This window comes from Arachis ipaensis, chromosome B3 (genome assembly GCF_059453495.1).
Source record: "Arachis ipaensis isolate K30076 ecotype BB chromosome B3, ASM5945349v1, whole genome shotgun sequence".
In the NCBI taxonomy this organism is placed as follows: domain Eukaryota; kingdom Viridiplantae; phylum Streptophyta; class Magnoliopsida; order Fabales; family Fabaceae; genus Arachis; species Arachis ipaensis.
Genome location: NC_142438.1, coordinates 124,127,561 through 124,149,467, shown reverse-complemented (window position 1 = coordinate 124,149,467; position 21,907 = coordinate 124,127,561). Strand labels below are relative to the sequence as shown.

Here is a 21,907-nt window from a genome sequence, read left to right as displayed (position 1 = left end):
ATTTCTAATTACGTGAACTAGTTAGGATACGTGACAATAATCCTGTTAGCTTTGGGTAATTAGGGTTTTTGTGGTCATAAACTAGTTTTAAACTTAACCATCTAATCGGAATTAAACGACCATGACGGTGGCGGTTAATGAAGGTTAGAGGAGACTAAATCAATAAGACATCAGGGTTTAGTCATTTACAGTTTGCCATGAAATGAATCCTGAATTGTTAAAATATTTGGTAAGAAGTTTTAATCCGAAAAAGTAAACATCTCTGATACCTTAACTGTTTTCTCTCATTGTTTTCACACTAAACTCATTATTTTCTTTCTTTACTCTTGTTTTACTGTTTAATGCATTTTAAAACCCACCAAACCAACTCTTCTATTCGCCTAACTAAGCCAATTAGTTGGCTATTGTTGCTCAGTTCCTCAGTCCTCGTGGGATCGACCCTCACTCACCTGAGGTATTACTTGGATGACCTGGTGCACTTGTCGGTTCAGTTGTGGATAATTCGAAATTCCGCACCATTTAGTCCAAGACATACCTTCGGGAGATAAGATTTTCTTAGGAGGAGATTTAAATGACTATGTTAGAAGAGAAGTGATTGGGTATGGAAGTATTTATGGAGGCCATGGTTTCGGGGTGGTCAATACCGAGGGTAAAACTATTTTGAATTTTTTTTCAAGCTTTGACCTTCTCATTGTAAATATATGTTTTAAAAAGAAAGACGAACATTTTATAACGTATAGGAATGGCATGACATGCTCTCAAATCGCCTTTTTCTTGTTGAGGAGAGTCGACAAAAAAATTTGTATTAATTGTAAAATTATTTCGGGAGAAAGTTTAACAACACAACATAGGATTCTCGTCATGGATTTTCGCATTGAGAAAAAGTTGAGAAAAAGATATCATACGAAGGATCCAAGGACAAGGTGGTGGCGGATGAAAGGTAAGGAACAAAGAAGCTTCCTAAGATGGGTAGGAGAAGAGGTAAAGTGGGAAGGTGATGGAAGCACGAAGGAGATGTAGAGGGAGATGACAGAAGTTATTAGAAGAACGCTAAAAGAAAGTTTTGGTAAATCTAGAGGGATAGGACCAATAGACAAGGAATCTTGATAGTGGAATGCGGGTGTATAAGAAAATATAAAGGCAAAAAAGGAATGCTTTAAAGAGTGGTCTTTGTGTCGCAATACAGATAATTGTGAAAAATATAAGGCAATTAAAAAAGAGACAAAAGTAGCTGTAAGTGAAGAGAAAACAAGAGCATATGAGGGTTTCTGCCAGTCTTTAAGTACAAAAGAAAGAGAAAAATGTATATATAGAATCGCAAAGAGCCGTGAAAGAAGAATGAGAGATTTATATCAAGTTAAGTGCATAAGGGATAAAAACGGAAATGTTTTGACTCAAGAGGAGAAGAAGATCAAACTTTGACTACTATCGAATGATTCGAGACTTTTAGGTAAAAGATACTTTAAAGCGGATGAAAAATGGCGAGGCAGTAGGACCCGATAATATCCTGATTGAAGTTTGGAAGAGCCTTGGAGAGAAAAGCATCAATTGGTTAACCAAGCTTTTTAATGGGATTTTAAGGTCAAAGAAGATGCCAGATGAGTGGAGAAAGAGCACCTTAGTACCTATCTACAAGAATAAGGGGCATATACAGAGTTGCAGAAATTATAAAGGGATCAAGCTCATGAGCCATACCAAGAAGTTATGGAAAAGGGTGATAGAACGGAAGTTGAGACAAGAGACACAAGTAACAGAGAACCAATTTAGTTTTATGCCAAGCAGATCCAATACTAAAGCTACATACCTGTTAAGAAGGATGATGGAGAGTGATGCCAAGGCATCATAGGCTAGTTTCACTAGCATTTTTCTGTTAGTTTTAGTTGTTTTATGCATTTTCTTGAGCTTAAAGTAACCAAAAATGGTTAAATGAAGAACAAAGCAATGAACCATCCAAACAACATGATTTTGATGCATATTCCATGAGTTTTAGTTATAATACTTAAATGCTATGAATGGAAGATTTCTCATGAAATTTTGCAAGACTTTGATGCAATTGTTTGGATGATTTCAGGGAAGAAGAGGCTAGGCAAGGAAGCAACAAAATCAATAAAGGAAGCTTGAATATCACATGTGGAGTTAAAGTTCCAGTTTAAGCCTAAACTAGAGCTTAAACGCCAAAAATCATGAAGGATAAGAAATGCTGGAATTGAAGTTTAACCTCCAGTTTGACCTCAAACTGGAGGTTAAACGCCAGAATGAAAAGCCTCACTAAAGAAGCATTCCACGTTTAACCTCCAGTTTGACCTCAAACTGGAGGTTAAACGCCAGAATGAGTATGCCACCCAGGGAGGAGTTCCACGTTTAACCTCCAGTTTGACCTCAAACTGGAGGTTAAACGCCAGAACCAGGAAGAGTACCAGGGAGCCATTCCACGTTTAAGCTCCAGTTTGACCTCAAACTGGAGCTTAAACGTGTTCGACAGCTTTTCTCCTCCAGGGTTGCTCTCTCCATTTCCACGTTTAACCTCCAGTTTGACCTCAAACTGGAGGTTAAACGTGTTCGACACCTCCAGGGATACCATTCTAAGCTTCCACGTTTAACCTCCAGTTTGACCTCAAACTGGAGGTTAAACGTGTTCGACCTCCAGTATGCCTCCACCCTTTACCACGTTTAACCTCCAGTTTGACCTCAAACTGGAGGTTAAACGTGTTCGACCTCCAGGGCTGCCCTTCCTATTTCCACGTTTAAGCTTCAGTTTAACCTTAAACTGAAGCTTAAACGTGTTTGACTACATGACTCTCCAGGGCTACCTTCTTCCATTTCCACGTTTAAGCTTCAGTTTAACCTTAAACTGAAGCTTAAACGTGCTTCTACAAAAGGCCTCACTGGAAGTGTCTGGCGTTTAAGCTGCAGTTTAAGCTTAAACTACAACTTAAACGCCACTCTTGGAAAAGGTTTCTGGGCCAAAAATATTGTGATTTAAGTTAGTCTTTGAGCACAAATATTAACTTAAACTTACTTTGGTATGAAACCCAATTGAATATCATGGTTTATGGGATTGGGCCTGAAGGATTGATGAGTTTGAAATCTCAATTTATTGAGTCATGTGTCATTATTTGATTTTCACTAAGTTGGCTCAATAAATGTTACAGGATTTGGATCAACAACTTCATCAAGATTATGGATCATAAACCCAAGGCAAAAGGAAAGCAAGGAGAGGCCTCAAAGCCCAAGAAGCACAACTGAAGCTCAATATAGAAAGTGTATAAATAGGATAGAAGTTAAGTTAGAGAGGACTTTTACTTTCACTTTTAGCTAGTTTTCCTTTTCTTTGTAATTGAATTCAGAGCTATGATTCACTAAACCCCCTTTCATTGGGTTAGGGAGCTCTATTGTAATTCAATGAATCAATAATAGTTTATCTTCTTCTTCAATCTTTTCTCTTGAATTTTGTTAGAAAGCTTCTCGATCTAATTCCATTGAGTAGTTGTCTTGGGAAAGAAACTACTCATACTTGGAATCCTTCGGAGCCTTGGGAAAGGAATGGAGGATTCATGCTAGAGAAGCTTTCTCACAGTGGATTGGATTGGGGTTTGGATGGATATTGTGACATGTAATCCTACCAAATTGTGGTTCATGAAATTGTGTGGTATAATCAGTGATCAAGCATCATCTCTTCTTATGAACATTTAAACCAAGGGATTGGGAATTTGTTCGTTTTTAGAGAGAATTGGTGAGCCAAGGGATTGGGATCCAATCATATAAGATTGCCAAGCAAAATTCAATGAACGCATTGGTTGAGGAAGAGATAAACATGTTTTGATTCGGAGATCTCAATATCTCCTATAACCCAATGAATTCCCCATTTCTGATTTCCACTTTCTCTTTACATTCTGCTACTCAATTCATGCAATCACCCCCATTCCCTTTTAATTTCAGCAATTTAGTTTCTGCTCTTTAATTCATGCAATTTAAGATTCCGCCATTTCAATTTCTTGTCATTTACTTTTCCCGCCAATTTTACATTCCGCAATACTCATCTCAATCTTGATTCCGCTCAACTAGAACACACTTCTAATCCGAATTGCTCACTCAACCAATCCTTGTGGGATTCGACCTCACTCTATTGTGAGTTTTTACTTGACGATAACCGGTGCACTTGCCGGAAGGAATTTTGCCGATCGTGCAATTTCCTAAATCGTAGCATAACTAGTTTATGCGCATCAGAGAGGTATCGTAATAATAAAAAGAATCTACATATGGTGTTTATTGATTTAGCAAAAGCATACGATAGGGTGTTAAGGGAGGTCTTATAGAAGGTTTTGGAAAGGAAGAGAGTAAGGATCGCATATATTCATGCAATTAAAGACATATATGAAGGGGCTACAACTAGTGTGAAAACTCAAGGTGGTGTGACAGAGGAATTTTTTATCGGTATAGGATTAAATCAGTGATCATCTTTAAGTCCATACCTTTTCACATTAGTCTTCGAAGTACTCACAGAGCATATCCAAGAGCCTATGCCATGATGCATGCTTTTTGCCAATGATATCGTATTTATGGGAGATTCAAGGGAAGACCTAAATAAGAATTTAGATTTATGGAGATAAGCTCTAGAAGTGTATGGTCTATGCATAAGTCGTAGCAAAACGGAATATATGGAATGTAAGTTCGGCCGCTGAAAGGAAAATTCTAATACAGAGGTGAAGATTAGAAAAAACATCTTACGAAAAGTTAAAAATTTTAAGTATCTTGAGTGCATGATACAAGATAAATGGAGAGATTGAACATGATGTAAATTATAGGATCTAAGCAGGTTGGTCAAAATAGCAGAGTGCGTCTGGTTATATGTGACAAAAAAAAGTGCCTTTAAAACTTAAAGGTAAATTTTATTGCACTGCTATCAGACCGGCTATGCTTTATGGTACAGAGTGTTGGGTGGCCAAAGGGAAGCACGAACATAAGTTAAGTGTGGCAGAGATGAAAATGTTGAGATGGATGAGTGGTCATACGCGATTGGATAGAATAAGGAACGAAGATATAAGAGAGAGAGTTGGAGTAGCACCTATTGTAAAAAAGATGGTAGAATCATATCTTAGGTGGTTTGGACATGTGAAAAGCAGACTGACAGAGCACCCAGTTAAGAGGGTGGATGAGATGGAAGATGGACAAGGGGTGAAAGACAGAGGAAGACATAGAAAGACTATCCATGAAGTGGTCAAACGAGATTTACATATAAAAGGTCTCTCTGTAGATATGATACATGATACAGTTCAATAATAACGGCGTTGATCCATGTAACCGACTCCACCTAGTGGAACAAGACTTCGTTGTTGTTGTTGTTATAATCCAATAATATATTTTATCTCATACTTTTCAACATTAATGACTAACTAATTAGGGGTGAGTACGGGTAGCGGGTACCCGATTACCCGTCCGAACCCAAACCAAACCAATTAAATTGATTCTGGAACCAATGGTTAATCGGGTCCAATCCGAACCAAACTGATGGCCTTTGTTAGTGATTGGTTCGGGTATCGGTTCTGGGGGTGAGAAACCCGAACCAACCCGTGAACCCGATTATGTACTAATTAATATATAGCTTTTAGTGTGTTTTCCAACTTGTAACCCTAACACTATGTCACTTATGGCGCCATCTTAGTCTCTCATTCTCTTAGTTTCTCACCCAGAAACTCTAGCAGAAGCAGAACTTCCTCCCACCACGCAACCAGCTTCTCCAATCTCCATCATCTTCTCCATCAGGCATTAGGCGCATCGTCTTCTCCACCTCTTCCTGGTAGCGGCAGCGATGCAGCAACCAACTTCCTCTCCGTCGGTATCTCCGTCACGGCGTCACTATCGTCGTCCGCAGTTCCCTCTCAAGCAGCCAGCTTCATCTTCAGTCAGCCATTCCCTCTCCAATAGCCAGCTTCCTCCAGGCTCCAGCATCGTCTTCTCCGGTCACTCAGTCAGGTTAGTCTCTAATTTTTGGGGAATGTTATATGTTAAAGTATTAATTATTTTATTTTCTGTTCAATTTTTGAAATTATACATTCTTAGTTGTTGTTGAATAAAGCTCTTGATCACTCTGAAGCAATCCTCTTTGAGACCTAAATTGGAGTTAAATATACATTTTTAGTCCTCTGTTGTTCAATCTTCTTGTTCACTCTAAAGCAATCCTGTTTTTCAATTTTTAAAATTATACATTCTTAGACCTCTGTTGTTCAATTTTTGAAATTATATATTGTTAATCTTCTGTTATATGTTAAACTACTTTGAAGGCTTCTTTTTAGAGTAATAATTCTTCATCATGCGAGTTTGGGTGTGAAGAATTGTGATCCTCAAGATTTTTCCTATTGAGAATACACTGACGTGGGGCAATAATTTGATGGAATTTACGTATATATTTTATCAATGCCATTTAGTGCTCATTAAAATCTACTTTGGCTTGCTTTTAAATATTAGTAGAATGTTGCTCTTATGTAAAAGCGTGTCCTAGATTTGATTTTGAACTGATGATCTTCTATAAGCTGATTTTGATTTTTAACTTAAAAAATATTATGCTATTTGGTTACTATTATAATTCATGGTAGCAGATAAATGAAAAAAAATTGAAAGAAAGCTAGAACTGAATTTTACTAATGGTGAGAACTAATCCTAAAAGTGATATGGTTATTAGAAGTACTTCTTCTCCAAGTGTAGTCACTCCCGCTGCTATTGACTATGGTCTTTCTGGTGGAACATCACAAAGTCCAGCTCCCCCACCATTGCCTGCCTCAAATTCTTCATCAGAAACACAAACCGAAGCTACTGGAGCTACTAGCAAGCCTCCAAAGGAGGTAAAACGTAAACCCAGTAGAGCACCTAGTAGTGGTTGGGCTCATTTTTCTAAAAGTTCTCCTAATGAAGCCTGCTGCAACTATTGTAAAAAAATATGCATGCAATAGTTCTAGTCATGGTACAACAAACTTGCATAAATATTTTAGAATTTGCACTAAAAACTCTCATAAGTAAGTTGAAAAGGGGCAAGAAACTATTGCACTTGGGAGCCAATTTGAGGATGACCCTAATGCAGTTACTATGAAGCTTGTTGATTTTAATCAAGAGGAAACTCGTCTTGCTTTTGTAAATATGATAATTGTTGATGAACTTCCTTTTAAATTTGTTGAGGCTCAAGGCTTTAGACAATTTATGAGTAAAGCACAACCTAGGTTTAAGGTTTTCTTCCATTGGACAATTGCTAGAGATTGTATGGCTTTGTTTATATACGAGAAAGAGAAGTTGAGAAATTTGTTATCTGAAAATCGCCAAATGATTTTCCTTACTACTGATAATTGGACCTCAATTCAGAATTTGAATTATATGTGTGTGACTGCGCATTGTATTGATGATTCTTGGACATTGTATAAAAAATATTGAATTTGGTTTGATTACTGATCATAAGAGTGAGACTATAGGGAGAGCTTTAGAACAGTGCTTGCAAGAGTGGGGTATTAGAAGGATATGTTGTGTAACTGTTGACAATGCTAGTGCTAATGGTGTTGCAATTTTGTATTTACTTAGAGGCATGGGTGATTGGAATGGGTCAATATTGTTAAATGGGGAGTTCATGCATATGAGATGTTGTGCTCACATATTAAATCTAATTGTCAGTGATGGTATAAAAGAAATTGACAGCTCAATAAGTAAAATCAGAATTGCATGCAAGTTTGTTAGGTCATCTCCTGCTAGGATGCAAGCTTTTAAAAGGTGTGTTCAAGAGGCTAATATAACTTGTAAGGCTGGTGTAATGTTAGATGTGCCTACTAGGTGGAACTCTACCTATTTGATGCTAAAGGCTGCTGAGAAGTTTGAATCGGCTTTTAGTTGGCTTAGTTATCAAGACTCATTTTATTTGTTGTCGCTTGAGTCTGAAGGAGGACCTCCTGATGCTAATGATTGGAAAAAGGCACGTATGTTTGTGAAGTTCTTGAAATTATTTTATGATGCAACTCTTACTTTTTCTGGTTCTTTGAATGTTACATGTAATAATTTTTTCAATAAATTGTGTGACATTCAAAAAATTTTGAATAATTGGAGAAAGAGTAATGATGTTGGTTTGCAAAAGATGGCGACACAAATGAAAGTGAAACTAAACAAATATTGGGAGGGTGATGGCATAAATTACTTTTTTTGTGGCTGTTTTTCTTGATCCTCATTACGAGTATGAGTATGTTAAATTTTGTCTTAATCAAGTGTATGGGTTGAATCAAGCCAAAGATATGTTGAAAAAATTGAAGGATATCATTCATAAGTTGTTTGAGTATTACTCCATGATATATCCGCTTCCGGATGGTAGTTCTTCTGGTAGTTTTAATTCTAGCATTGCCTCTCATGATCATGGAGTTGGTGGTGAAAATGTAAATGAGGAGGAAGATGGCTTTGAGGATGAGTTTAGATTGAGGGTTAAAAAAAGCAAGGTGAGGTCAAAAGGAATGAGTTGGAAAGATACATGAAAGATGATGTGGAGGATAACATTCCTGGTTTTGACATTTTGTGTTGGTGGAAATTGAAATCAATGAAGTATTATGCTCTTGCTCACATGGCTAGGGATTTGTTGGCTATTCCTGTCTCTACCGTGTCTTCTGAGTCGGCATTTAGTACTAGTGGTCGTGTGCTTGACCAATTTAGAAGCTCATTAAGTCCTTCTACTGTTGAGCCTCTAATTTGCTCACAAAATTGGTTGAGGACTCAAGAGAAGATGTATGATTTAAAGCAAGAACTTGAGAACTAAGAAAAACTTGAATTAGGTAACTATTTTTATATTATATTTCTTTAAATCATTATGTAATTGTTGTTATTGTTGAGCCTCTAATAATAATAATTTAATTATTGTTAATGTAGAGCTTTCAGCTTTAACAATATCTAATCAAACCATTGGAGTTGATGTTGTTTACAACAATTTGAGATTAACATTTTTTTATTAATTATTTGTTTGTTGAATTACTTTTAATTAATCAATTTTATTTATTGACATTAGCTAATTATATGTTGATTTTTGAAGGTCACAACTCCTCTCTTGAACATGCTTAGTTGATGAAATGAAGGATTATGGAGTGAAAACTTTGAAAACAAGACAAATATTTCTATTGTACTTTTTATTTAGCTTCTAATGTTTGGATTTTAATGTGTTTTGATTTTAGTTTCTTTGAAAAATTATTCACTAGACTTTTGTATTTAGCTTCTAATATTTCTATTACATTTTTGTATTTCCATTAGACAAAGATTATTCAGTATTAATATGTTTGGATTTTGATGAGTTTAGTTTTTAATGTATTTGGTGTTTAACATGTTTGTATTATTTTTATTGATGTTACATGTTTATTATATTTGTTGAATTTTTAAGATAAAAATTTGTTAATTTGATTTTTTTATGAATTTCAAAGTCATTGGATACCCAATTATCCGAACCGAACCAATCTGTTCTTAATCGGTTTGGTTTGATTCGGGTATAAGCACAAAAAAATACAAATCTGAACCAATTACATTTTAATCGATTCGGTTCTAATTTTACCTTAAATCCGAACAAAACCGACCCGTGCTCACCCCTATAACTAATAACGAAAAAAATTTAATAATTTTCTAACATATATATATATATATATATATATATATAGAGGTGGGCTAAATAGAGGTGGGCTGGATATCTACCAGCTAGGTATCGACACTCCACATATGTTGAGCACTTTCTTTCAAAATATACACATAATTAAAAGAAAGAAAGTTCGAGAGGAACAATCTCAAATTCCGAGCTAAATTAGTAGAAGCTTGGTCCTTGGTAATATAGCTAGAGAGAGCATGAGAAACCAAAAGATACAAAATGCAGTTGGCATATTCCATTATTGTTTCCTCATTCTATAGTGTAGAGCAGTGTGAAGATAATATCCACGAGGTATGGTGAAGCCTCGTGGACGTGTGTGATGGGTGTCATGTATGTCTCCCTACATACCATTTTGCCTTTGGTGATCTTTTATTTCCAAGTAGCACGAAACTGAGAAAGTGGTCTTCAGCCTTTACAGAATATATAATAACAACCAAATTGAACCACACCAAAATATGGTACTACTTGATTTTGCATGTGTCTTGCAGATTTGTTCTTTCTGTCACTACAAATATATTTATACTCGAAATCCTTATCTAATTAATAATGTACTATCCACCTTCAATCATGTTTTCTGAGTTGCAACGAATGACGATTGACGAGTGAACCTAAGTCTATGACCGGAGAGTAGGGGTGTTCATGGGTCGGGTGAAACCGAATTTGATGTGATCCAGATTCGACCCGAAATATATATCGAGTCTATTTGTTAGACCCGAATCCGGTCCTATACTCGATGAAACCTACACATTTTCGGGCCACGATTATATCAGGTAAAAACTAGGCCGTTAATATTACCTTCTTGTAAGCTAGCATGTGAAAATATCTAAATTTCCAAGACTCCAACCATCAGGCACGGACCCATGCATAATAGTGAGGGGGCACTTGCCCCCACTCTCATTTCATATTTTTCAACAAAAAAAAAATTATATATATATATATATATGTCCCTATTTTAAATTTTGAATGACCCCATTATAAATGAGTAATGCTAGGGAAACAAAAAAAAAACAGCTAGAACTTGTCTTATTTAGCATTTATTAATTGTCGCAACAATTAATGAATGCTAAATAAGGCAAATTATAGCTGTTTTTGGCTGATTTTCTTTTATTACCAAACATTTCCGCTATAAATAAACAAATCCCAATTGTTAAAAGCCGCAAACTCATTTTACATTTCTATCATTTTGACTATTAGTTAACCTAATTAAATTTAGTCTTCTTCTATTTTCAAATCCCACCATCACTCATTTTTTCTTTTAAACCCTCTTTGTAGTTTCATATTTTCAATCTTCTTTTTTATTCCTTATCTAGTAGTCATTTTCTCTTCATCAAAAGGTAAATTTTAAATTCTCTATTTTGTTTTATATAGCTCTATATGATTCTATTTATTTTTCAATTTCATTTTTTCTCTTCTTGATATTTTCAATTGCAAATTTTAATTCAAACAATTATAGTTTAGGTATTAATCTATTTTTTTATTCTCTTTATGAATTTATATATTTTATTTTATTCTCAATTTAGTGATCCTTATTATTTATTTGTTTATCTTTCGTTCTATTCTATTATATGTAATTATGTTGTATATAAATTTTTAAACTAAATTGATCAATTTACTAATTTAACATATATATTTTTTATTTTTAAAAATAATAATAAAAAATATTTCAAAAGAAATCTACCACTAGAATCTGAAGTCACTCCATTAGTCTCTTCTAATAAAAAGAAGTTCTTAGAATTGAAGCGAAAAAAGTTAGCGACTAATGTAATTTTTGGTTTTTTTTTGTATTCAAATAATTAATGTGCATTTTTATGTTTTTAAATTTAAATTAATATATCTTTTGATAGTAATGTATATTATTTTTGTCTCCCAACATAAATTTTCTGGGTCCGTCACTGCCAACCATTATTTGACATCATAAAATTCACTTAGAAAAATATAACAAGAACCAACACTTCCCTAAAATTAAAGCATAACCACAATCAATACTAATATTGTCTAATAACACCAAATATTTAAATCAATACAAATAACACAATATTATACATTAGTCTAAAGTTTTATGCATTTTAAACATAAAACATTAACTTATAGTCTTGTAATAATGACTAATAACACAAAATATTAAGGTTTATAATACTTAAATTCCACATAAGAATAGTCATCATCCATCACTAATAACATAAAATATTAATTGTGTATGATGACCGGGACACCGGACCGAGTTCGGGTGACCCTTACCCGATCCTAAACCCAGTGAAATCACACCAAATTAGTCTCTAAAAGGTTCGGGGCCGGGCCGGGCGATGAACACCCCTACCGGAGAGGTCTATAGAAAGCTAAGTAAATACATATTATTTTTAAGGCTTAATTACCATGTTGGTCCCTATAGTTTTACTAAATTTTTAATTAGGTCTTTATATTTTTTTTCTTTTCAATTAGGTTCCTACACTGTTTTTAATTTTGTAATTACATCCTTTTCATATTAAAAATGTTAAAATTAACATAATATTTTTACTAAAATACATGCAGTCAAAAATTTAATTAAGTTTTTAATTATAAATACCTTCAAATTGCGAAAAAATATTTAGTTAACTCTAATATTTTTTACACTAGGAAGGACTTAATTACAAAATTAAAGCAGTGTAAGGACCCAATTGAAAGAAAAAAAAAAGTATAAGGACCTAATTAAAAATTTGGTAAAACTATAGGGACTAATAGAATAATCAAACCCATTTTTAAATGACAGAGACTCAGACAAAGATATTTAAAACGTCTTTAAATAAGAATGTTTGATCTCATCTATTGAATAAATTATTATATAATAAATTTTTGACACGTGACATAGATTAAAAGTGTTGCTATATTCTTTATAATACTAATTTTTAATTTGTTTAAAATTTAAATTTTTAACAAAAAATATATTATAGGATTGTTTTATTTTTTATAAATTTAATAATATTATTTTTCTGCTTTCATTTCATTGTTATTTTGATACTTTTCTTATTTTGTGAATTTAATAATTTTTTACAAGTTGAGTTTTTATTTAAATTTTTTATAATTTTTTAATCATTTTTTCTAATTTTTAAAGATTTATATTTTAATTTATTAATTCTTATTGTTAATTATTCTATTTTTACTCTAGTAATTCTTATTTATTTTTGGATTCTTTGATTAAAATTTATTATAAAATTCAGATTTTGAAAAAAAATTAAGTATCATTTGAATTAATATTAATTTGAATCGTTAATATAATTTTTTTAATTTTTAATTTTATTCATAATTTATATTTTATTATTGATTTATATTTACGTTTTTTAATTGTGATCAAATAATAATTTTTTAAAAAAAAATATATTTCTCATCTTTATACGAGTAGTGTCCTTCCCAAATAAGAAATAATTGTCCCACCATGGAACTAACTACAACATCAAACTCCACTTTAATTAGTCACTATATAAAAAAAACTCCACTTTAATTTCTAGCCGTTCACTTGTTACCCCCACCAATCAATATGCGTTTATATGTGCTTTACAGATACATATGCATGTGTTATCATATAATTACGTATTTTATTTGAATTATTGTTGTCTTGCTCTTTCACTAGTTTAGGTTGGTATTTGCTACAATATGAAAATTCATAAAATCTGCATAAGATAGATTACATGTTTGCATATCGCACAAACACAGCTACTTGAGACTAAAAAATAGTGTTGATGAATTCATTTGGCTGCTGCCTTTTGGTTTTTCGTTTCTTTTGGTCAGGATTAATATATACAACTTCGATCTGCTAACATTACATTATTAATAGTAAGAGTAAAATAAAATAAAATTTAAAAATTCCAACCCAATCACTACAAAAAAAATTCTGATTAAAAACGGCAGTTTTTGTTTGTATTTATGACAGTTTGAAATAAAATTTAAAAATTCCAACCCAATCACTAGAAATGACTTTCAGAAAGCGAACTAATTCTAGGTTCTATTTAGGTTGTTATGACAGTTTTCAGAAAACAGCTATAATTTTATGGGTTAAAATGGGGTGTTTCCAAATAAAACGGCATTTTCTGGTAGTTAAATTGATAGTTCAAATTGCCGTTATTTTCAGGGTAAAAACGATATTTTTTTTGTTGGTTAAAATGACGTTTATGAATTACCATTTTTACCCTGATAAAGTGACATTTTGATTGGTTAAAATAATATTTTTGGTTGGTTAAAACGACATTTTTTAACCGCCATTTTTTTTTTACAGTGGTGTTTTTATTAGTTAAAATGGTGATCGTGTTGTTTAAAATAGCAGTTACCATTTTTACCTGATAAAAATGACAGTTTTTGATAATTCAAAAAGACAGTTTTTACTGTCTTTTTTATCGTGTTAAACAAATAATTTTTTGATTAAAATTTCACAATAACAAAAAATCAATTTTCATAAACAAAATATTATTATATAACTCATAAACAAAGTAATAAACATAATATATATTTTAGTATTAAAAATCAAAAGTAATAATTCCTATATAAGATATCAAACATAACATTATTTTTAAATTATAAATATCTTAATATGTAACTCTTAATACATAAAATCTTTATCATAGAAAGATCATGCTGCTCTGTTATTCGCTCCAAAAGACTTACTTTCTAATTCTTTTGATAATAGAATCTCACTCTTTTGATTCAATTTCTACAACAAAAAATAATTTAAAAACATAATAAAATAAATAAATAAATAATTTAAAATAGTTGAGTTAATTTAACCATAATAAAAAAACATAATAAAACTATAACTATTTAACAGCGACTACACATACATATGATAAGAATTTATTAATAATCAACATATAAATAAAGTAAGATCCAGCCACAAACCAACACCAATAAGTGATAATTATTTATTGAAAATGATGCAATTTTAATTTTAAATAATAAAAAAAGATTAAATTTTAAGGATCTAACCGAAACAACTATATACATGGAATTTAATTTCTCAAGTTATCAAAATGTCCAAATATCAAAGTGATAAAAGAGTATAAGATGAGTAATCTTACTAAAAAAATACTATTCCATTGATTTAAAAAAAAATTTCTGGAATAGCAGATCACAATAATGCTCAAACCTTCTGGTAAATTATGCACATTTTTTATTAACAAACAAAGACTCGTGATAATTTTGCATTCATCTAAATAGACAAGACAAAAAAAGAACCGTTTATGTTAATCATCTAAATAGACAAGACAAAAAATGAACCGTTTATGTTAATCGATGAATTTAATTTGATAATAATAACATATTATAATATCTAAAAATACTAATAAAACATCTATATATACTACTATATACAAGATAAGTGAGGTTAGCTTTATGCATTTTTATGGAAGTCGATTGTATGGAATAAGCACCAATGACCAAATACTATAATGTGTACGCATAGCTTCAAAAGAGTTGAATCCATTAGTTGCAAGACCAAGACGTACATTTTGAGGATCTTTGGCAAACTTATCATGAAGTAAATTGAATGTTTTCCAAACTTCAGAATCCCATGATTGCCTTATCTTCACATTTTTCTTTTCCATCGAAGCATGTCATCGCATTGATTGAGAGGTCTTAAAACACATAAATAATCGCAAGATCTTTGTAGGTTTTTTCTTTTTAGCATCCTTTCACTTAGATATCTTGCATCTTTTACATTCTTGCAAATCTTCATCCTCCATCTCCCAACCAATATAACATGCAATTACTGGGACATGCAAGTATCTTAGTTTAATTAAGTCCTAGTTTGTTTATAATTTTTTAGCCTCATAGAATGTATTTGTAATTTTTGCATTTTCAAAAGCATCTTTTATTAACTTGAGGATTTCGATCGTGACTTTGTCGCTTATTCTATATAAGCATTTTATATGATACAGTGTTATACTGTACCAATAAAAAATGCTCACACACCACACAAAAGCACAAAATAAACCCGAACAGGACACAATTTAGTTGTGTGAATAACAAATACTCTGACCTGAAATTCATTTTAAGGAAAATACAAAAATACAATAGAACAATAATAAGATAATAGAAGAACTTGAGAATTCTTTTCTCTCCTAATCTAGACTTCTCTAAATCTTTTTCTATCTCTCATCTAATTAGCTCCCCCTTTTATTCTCTTCCCTCTCTGTGAGCTAATTAATTATCATAATTATTTTCAACTCCTACCCTCCTTGGACAGCACAGAGATTATACCAATTCTTCCGGATTGAACTTTGGAATGGCCTTTACTTAAGTGGATTCCCAAATCTGTCCTATACATACATTTTTCAAGCCAATTTTGTCACAAACAAGGATGAGGTATCCTACAGCGCTAACACCAAGATTGATTCTATCATTGCAAGAGGTGTAATAAATGAAACAAGTCACGCTTTTACACAATATGTATGGGATGAAAATGTACAAAATTGGCAATACTTATTGCAGTGTAGCATGTCTGCTAATGCTTAAAAGGTTCAGTCCAAAGTCACCAGAAGACTCCACACAAGGATGCATTCACGACAAACCATTAAGCTGCAATGTCACAACCAGTAATGTGTTTGTCAAATACAAAGGCTTTAAAGTGCCAGATGAACAGCATACTAAGCTAAGCTTGAAATGAAAGAAGCCAAGACACACAAGAGGGTCCCATACACAGACTTGAACTACTCAGCATATGGAATAACTGTTTTTTTTTTCTCTTTTAGGGGAAAAAGATAGACACCAGCCATAACCTCATAATATAGTTTAAGACCACTATAATTTATTGAAGTTAAAGATGTGTCTGAGAAATAGTAAACTCAGGTGTAATTCTGATTAAGCGTTGCTCCTGAAGGATCCAAGAGCTTTGATTGCTCCTAAATTAAAATCAAAGCATATTTGGTATTTACTTTTAAAAAGTACCAATTCAAGTCACCAGGAAATTATTTATGTAGTAATTGTGGAGACAATAATTCATACATAAAAGAATTTCAAAATACCTGGGAAAATGTTCATAATACTAAATCTCTACGAAGCATATTTGAAAAATTGGCCAAAAATTAAACCATGTAAAGGTTGATTAATTTGTTGAAAACTGTATATGTTTGAAACAGATCATGAAATCTTAATGTATTTCACACCAAGTTCATCAATAACTTGACTGAATATTATAAACCCAACCTCATACATGTTGAAAAGGAAAAAAAAAATCTACAAATATATTCCTTAATTGAATGTTTCTCTCTCATTCAGGCTTGCAAAATTAAGCATATTCAACAATAATTAGTCAAAAATCAAAACCATATTATCATACCAAGTCTTGGTTGCTTAGGTGAGAGTCATCATGTTAAGTGGTCGGAGCCTTAATTAAGTATTAATCAACCTTATCTTTTGAATTCGAGCCTCTAGATTCGGTCACTCTCTAAAGCTCTTCCATGAATTCTAGCATCTGCAAAATTAACCAAAACAAGTTTGAATTTCGAATTTTTTTTTATTTACAATGCTAATTATAAATAAATGAAGAAAACAGAGGTTGAATAAAACATACAAGTTTGGCGAAGACAAGAACAAAGGATAGTAATATATAGAACACGAAAGTATATATAATTGCTATAACAGATCAATGCAAGCATAAGCTAAGATACATTATATACTCTCAAACTTCTTGCTATAACAAAAGCAAATTCATATAGGAATCAACTGAGACTAGATAACTTGGAAAAGAAAGATCATAGCCACTAGATGATTAAAATCTAAATAATAAAAAACAAACGAGCGAACTGATAAAACAACTCATAGTTTTATGAAGTTTCTGTAACTTGATTTTCCATTTCAAAGTTTCAGGTATTTTTAACAACAGTAGAAAATTAAAAGAGAGAAAGAAGATCAACCTTGCTCTCACACGGAGATTCTAGCCGGAGAAGAACGCGCCGCTGGAAGAGAACCTGCCAGAGGGAAAGTCTTAATTAGGAGTCAATACTTCTCCCGTTAACAATTGAATATTAAAAGGAAACAATCAAAACAACTAATAATAAACCTTTAAATAGAGCTCAAATGGGTGACGGATTAATTTTTAAGCTGTTAGATTAAAAAATATTATAAAAAAAATTAAAATATCTAAAATTTAAGCAAACAAATTTAAAAATAAAATAAAATAAAACCATTTTAAGATATAAAATTTAAAATTTAGAGATTATAATTTAAGATTTAGGATTTAAACTTTATAATTTAAAGTATTCAGCAATGATGTTTGGTGGTAGTAGGATGAAATTGTAGTATTAAAAAAAATAAATAAAAATAAAAAAATTAATTAAAAAAAATAAGTAATTAAGTTCGTTTGTTTATTGACTAATATTGGTTATTTTTTGTTGGCTCCCTAATTAAATTGTTATAGAAAATATAATTTTAAGATGAAGTATTTTGTTTGAATTATAAATTTAATTTTTATGTATTATTAATACAGATATTAAATCACAAATAATTTTATATTAATTGTATTTAGGATAAAATATTTTTTTTATCTCTAACGTTTATATTTTTTAATTTTTTAATATTTAATTTTATTTGTAATATTTTTTGTTTATGTCAATTATGTCTAGACATTAATTTTAAATAAAATATTAAGAATAAAATTGAAAATATTGAAGTGGTGCCAACAATAAAATGGAATAATATTCAAAAGCCAATGAAACATGGAGACTAGGGGTAGAAGACTTAAAAATTCACAACACTGCTATATTATTTAAATGGTGGTGAAAATTTACAGAAGAAAGTGAACCATTATGGAAGCGAGTTGTGACATTATGCTACAATTGGGAGTTGGAGAGACCAATAAAAGAACAAACGTGTAAATACTAGAATGACCCTTGGAAAGACATAACAAATGTCGCAAATGAAAACAAATTGTATAAACAATTGTGTAAAGAAGGCTGAAAAATGTGTGTGAGAGATGGTATGAAAACTTTGTTTTGGAAAGATACATAGGTGGATGACAGAAAATTAGAGGAGAGATTTTTAATATTGTATAGAGTCTCAAATCAAAAGAATTGTAATATTAGTGAGTGTGGCATGTGGGTTGGATTACCATGGGTCTGACAACTCCAATGGAGGAGAGAGTCTTTCAAGAGGGAAAAAACATAAATTAAAGAGTTAGAGAGCATTCTAGATTTTGTTTTTTTTTTTTTTTTTTGGATATGGTATAGACACACAGTACAGGTTGTGAGTCAAATCATTCTATGATGCGGCGCTTGGGAAAATAAATGGAGTCTCAAATGTAAATTATATCTTTGATGAACTTTCGAGAGGGTGATGATATGTCATTTTAAAAATTTTTTAAGTTTTTTTCTATTTCATTTTCTTAGATTTTAATTAAATTTATTATGTTTTCTAAAAGAATTTAATAAATAAATAAATATTTGGAGTTAAAATGGTACTTTTTGTGTTTTCCAGAATTTTCGACTCAACAACTAGTAAGAATCAATGTTTTTTTCGTAAAGAAAACATAAAGACAAAAAAAGCTTGACATAAAGAAGAGAAAGCGTACCCTAAAGAACAAGCGAAGCTCTACGCCTGGAGGACTAAGCTTCATGCTTGGTGGATGTGATGCACGCCCGGCGGACTCCCATGCATGCCTCTCCACGTCCAGCGGCCACCTTCCACGCTTGGCATGTGTCCTTTTTCTAGGAAGAGGAATATTGAGCTTTTTTGTAAACCCTGAGTAATTAATAAATAGTTAACCAATAAATTAATTGTTATTTAAAAAAATTAGAAAATTAAATTTGATAAGTTAAAAGAGTAAAAATAATTAAAATATAAATTTTGACGTTAATTTTAAAGATTTTAATCCAAAATTGGACTAACTAGCCAAATTAGTTGGACCAGACCCAAACCGAACCCATGGCTCAACATATAAGAAGCCAAATTCAGCCTCCTTCCCCGTTATTTCACTTAAATCACGTTGAGGAGCAACAGCAAAGCTCAAACCCTAACTCTTCTTTCAACTCAAATTTCAATTCCACATAACTTTCAATCCGAAGTTTTGATTGACGAGCCGTCAGGGGCCATACGATCGTCTCAGAATTCTTTACAAAATCCACTAAACAATTTGGTAAGAAACTTGATTTTTTTCACCCAGATCTTCTCATTTCAATTTAAAAAATTTGGAGTTTTGGTTATTAAATAATTGAATTATTTTGATGGTTTATGTGAACTCTAGCAGCGAGTAATCACTAGGTTTTGTCCATTTGATACGTGGGTAACGGTAAAGAAACCTTAACCTTTGTGAATATTTGATTTTTATGAAGATTAGAAATTTTAATTGTGGCTATATATGAAATTGTGTGGTGTTAGATTGAATTCATGTAAAAGTGAAGTCAAAGTGGTGAATTAGAACAAAGTTGTGGTGGATATAAGCTGGTTGAGTTGATTTGAAGATGTTGAGACTTGCGAAGAAGAGAATTTGTGGCGTTTGTGTCTTAGGGAGAAATCGGCCAAGGTATAGTTTTGCTTTCTCGTAGATAATGTGTAGGATAATGTGAAAACTTAGGCTGGTTGACCGTAGAATAAGTTCGATTATATGAATTATTGAGAATTAGTAATTTTGTTGGAAATTTTTGAATGAATTGGTTGGTTTGGTAGAATATATGTGGTGTATGTACATAATGTGAAAGTGTTGAGTTTATGAGTATTGATAATGATTATGAATAATAATAATGATATATTGATGAATTGTGTTGTTGTTGATTATTGATTGTTGGATTAAAAGTGAGAAAATTGAACATAGGAATGTTATGGAAGAGATGAGATGGATATGGAATTGCTTTGAGGGGATTTGGTGTTGTTCTGAGGAGTAAAATAATGGTTTGAAATTAAGATTTTGGAAAGAATGGGATTTTAGTGTTTTGTTAAAAAAAATAAATTTTTGACCAACTTCGGCGAGTCATAACTTGGCTTCCGGATTTTCAATTTATGCAAAACTTGTTTCAAATGAAAATGGGTCCGTGAAATTTATTCCATTTAAAAAATGGATGAAAAATTATTTTAGAACGAAAAAGTTATGAACGTTTGAAGTTTGGTGCAAAAATCTGGTTTTTAGCAGCTTTTGAAGGAAACAAGATTCGCGCATGTGGAAGCATGGTTGCGATGCAAGCATTCTCCTCTACCTCGAACACTCGCATACGCTAGACATGACTGCATATGCGACTCTAATAGTTCGTGTACGCGAAAGGGTATCTCGGGTACGCGAAGCCCCTGTTTTGGCCCAAAAATGTGATTTTGAACGTTTCACCAATTCTCTAACTTTCTAAACCTCTAGAACTACCTTCTCGGACCTAATACCTAGTTTTTAAACATAAAAAAGGAGAGGAGACCTATAGTGGAAGGTTGTGAAGTGGAAGAACTTGGATCGAGGACTTTGAAAGAAGTTAAACATGGTATGAATGATGATGAAACTAGTGTTGGTTGATTGAAGAACTGCAGAATATTGAGACTATTATGAATGAAAGTTAACTTGATGATGATTGATTGAAAATGAATGAATATGATAAATGAGGCATGATTGAGATTGATTGATGATGAGTATGTCTGTGTTTTCTCTCTGGTTGTAAGGGTGACAGGGCACCTCTTCTCTATAATGGTGACATGGCACATATTTCCTCTAATGGCGACAAGACACATATTCCCTCTAATGGTGACAGGGCACTCTCCCTTTAACGGTCAGCCGATGTGTTGAGATATTTGTGCACAACAGAGAGACAATGCCTGAGTTAGCTACTGGACATGTCGGGTTGGCTGTATAACCGACAAATGAGCTCATTAGCCATAGGACAGGCATACATCATGTGCATTATCTTGGTTTGCCTAATTGCTTAGCTATATTCATCCGTTAATTGCCTTTTTGCTGTATTTACATTTTATTTGTGTTTTTCTTATTTGAATTGTATGTCTGTGCAACTGAGAGACCTCTCGTATGGTGGAGGAGTGACGAGGGTAGTTTCACCGGTGTTTCAGAGGGTTGGAGGAGGTAAGAGTGAAATGTTGAGTTAGGATTAGATTCAGAACTTGAAAACCTTAGACCGTTTACCTAATTTCTGGTTTTGTTTATTCCTTAAGTTTAATTCTGAGTCGGAGTTCTAGAATTGCCTCTGACTTTCCCGGGACCTTATATATTATGTATGGTGGCACCATTACCATGCTGAGAATCCTCGGTTCTCGTTCCATACATACTTTGTTGTTTTTCAGATGCAGGACGCGAGGTACCGCACTGAGCATTCTGAAGACTCT

At 32.4% G+C, this 21,907-nt stretch overlaps 1 long non-coding RNA gene across 1 annotated transcript; it reads right to left on the bottom strand.

Moving 5' to 3' along the window:
• Positions 1-15,616: 15,616 nt before the first annotated feature.
• On the bottom strand, positions 15,617-17,625 carry LOC107634614 (uncharacterized). Its single transcript, XR_001619013.3, has 3 exons — positions 17,518-17,625; positions 16,941-17,075; positions 15,617-16,180 (listed from the first exon to the last, which is right to left on the bottom strand). It is a non-coding gene; the product is annotated as an uncharacterized LOC107634614 (long non-coding RNA).
• Between the last annotated feature and the right edge of the window lie 4,282 nt (positions 17,626-21,907).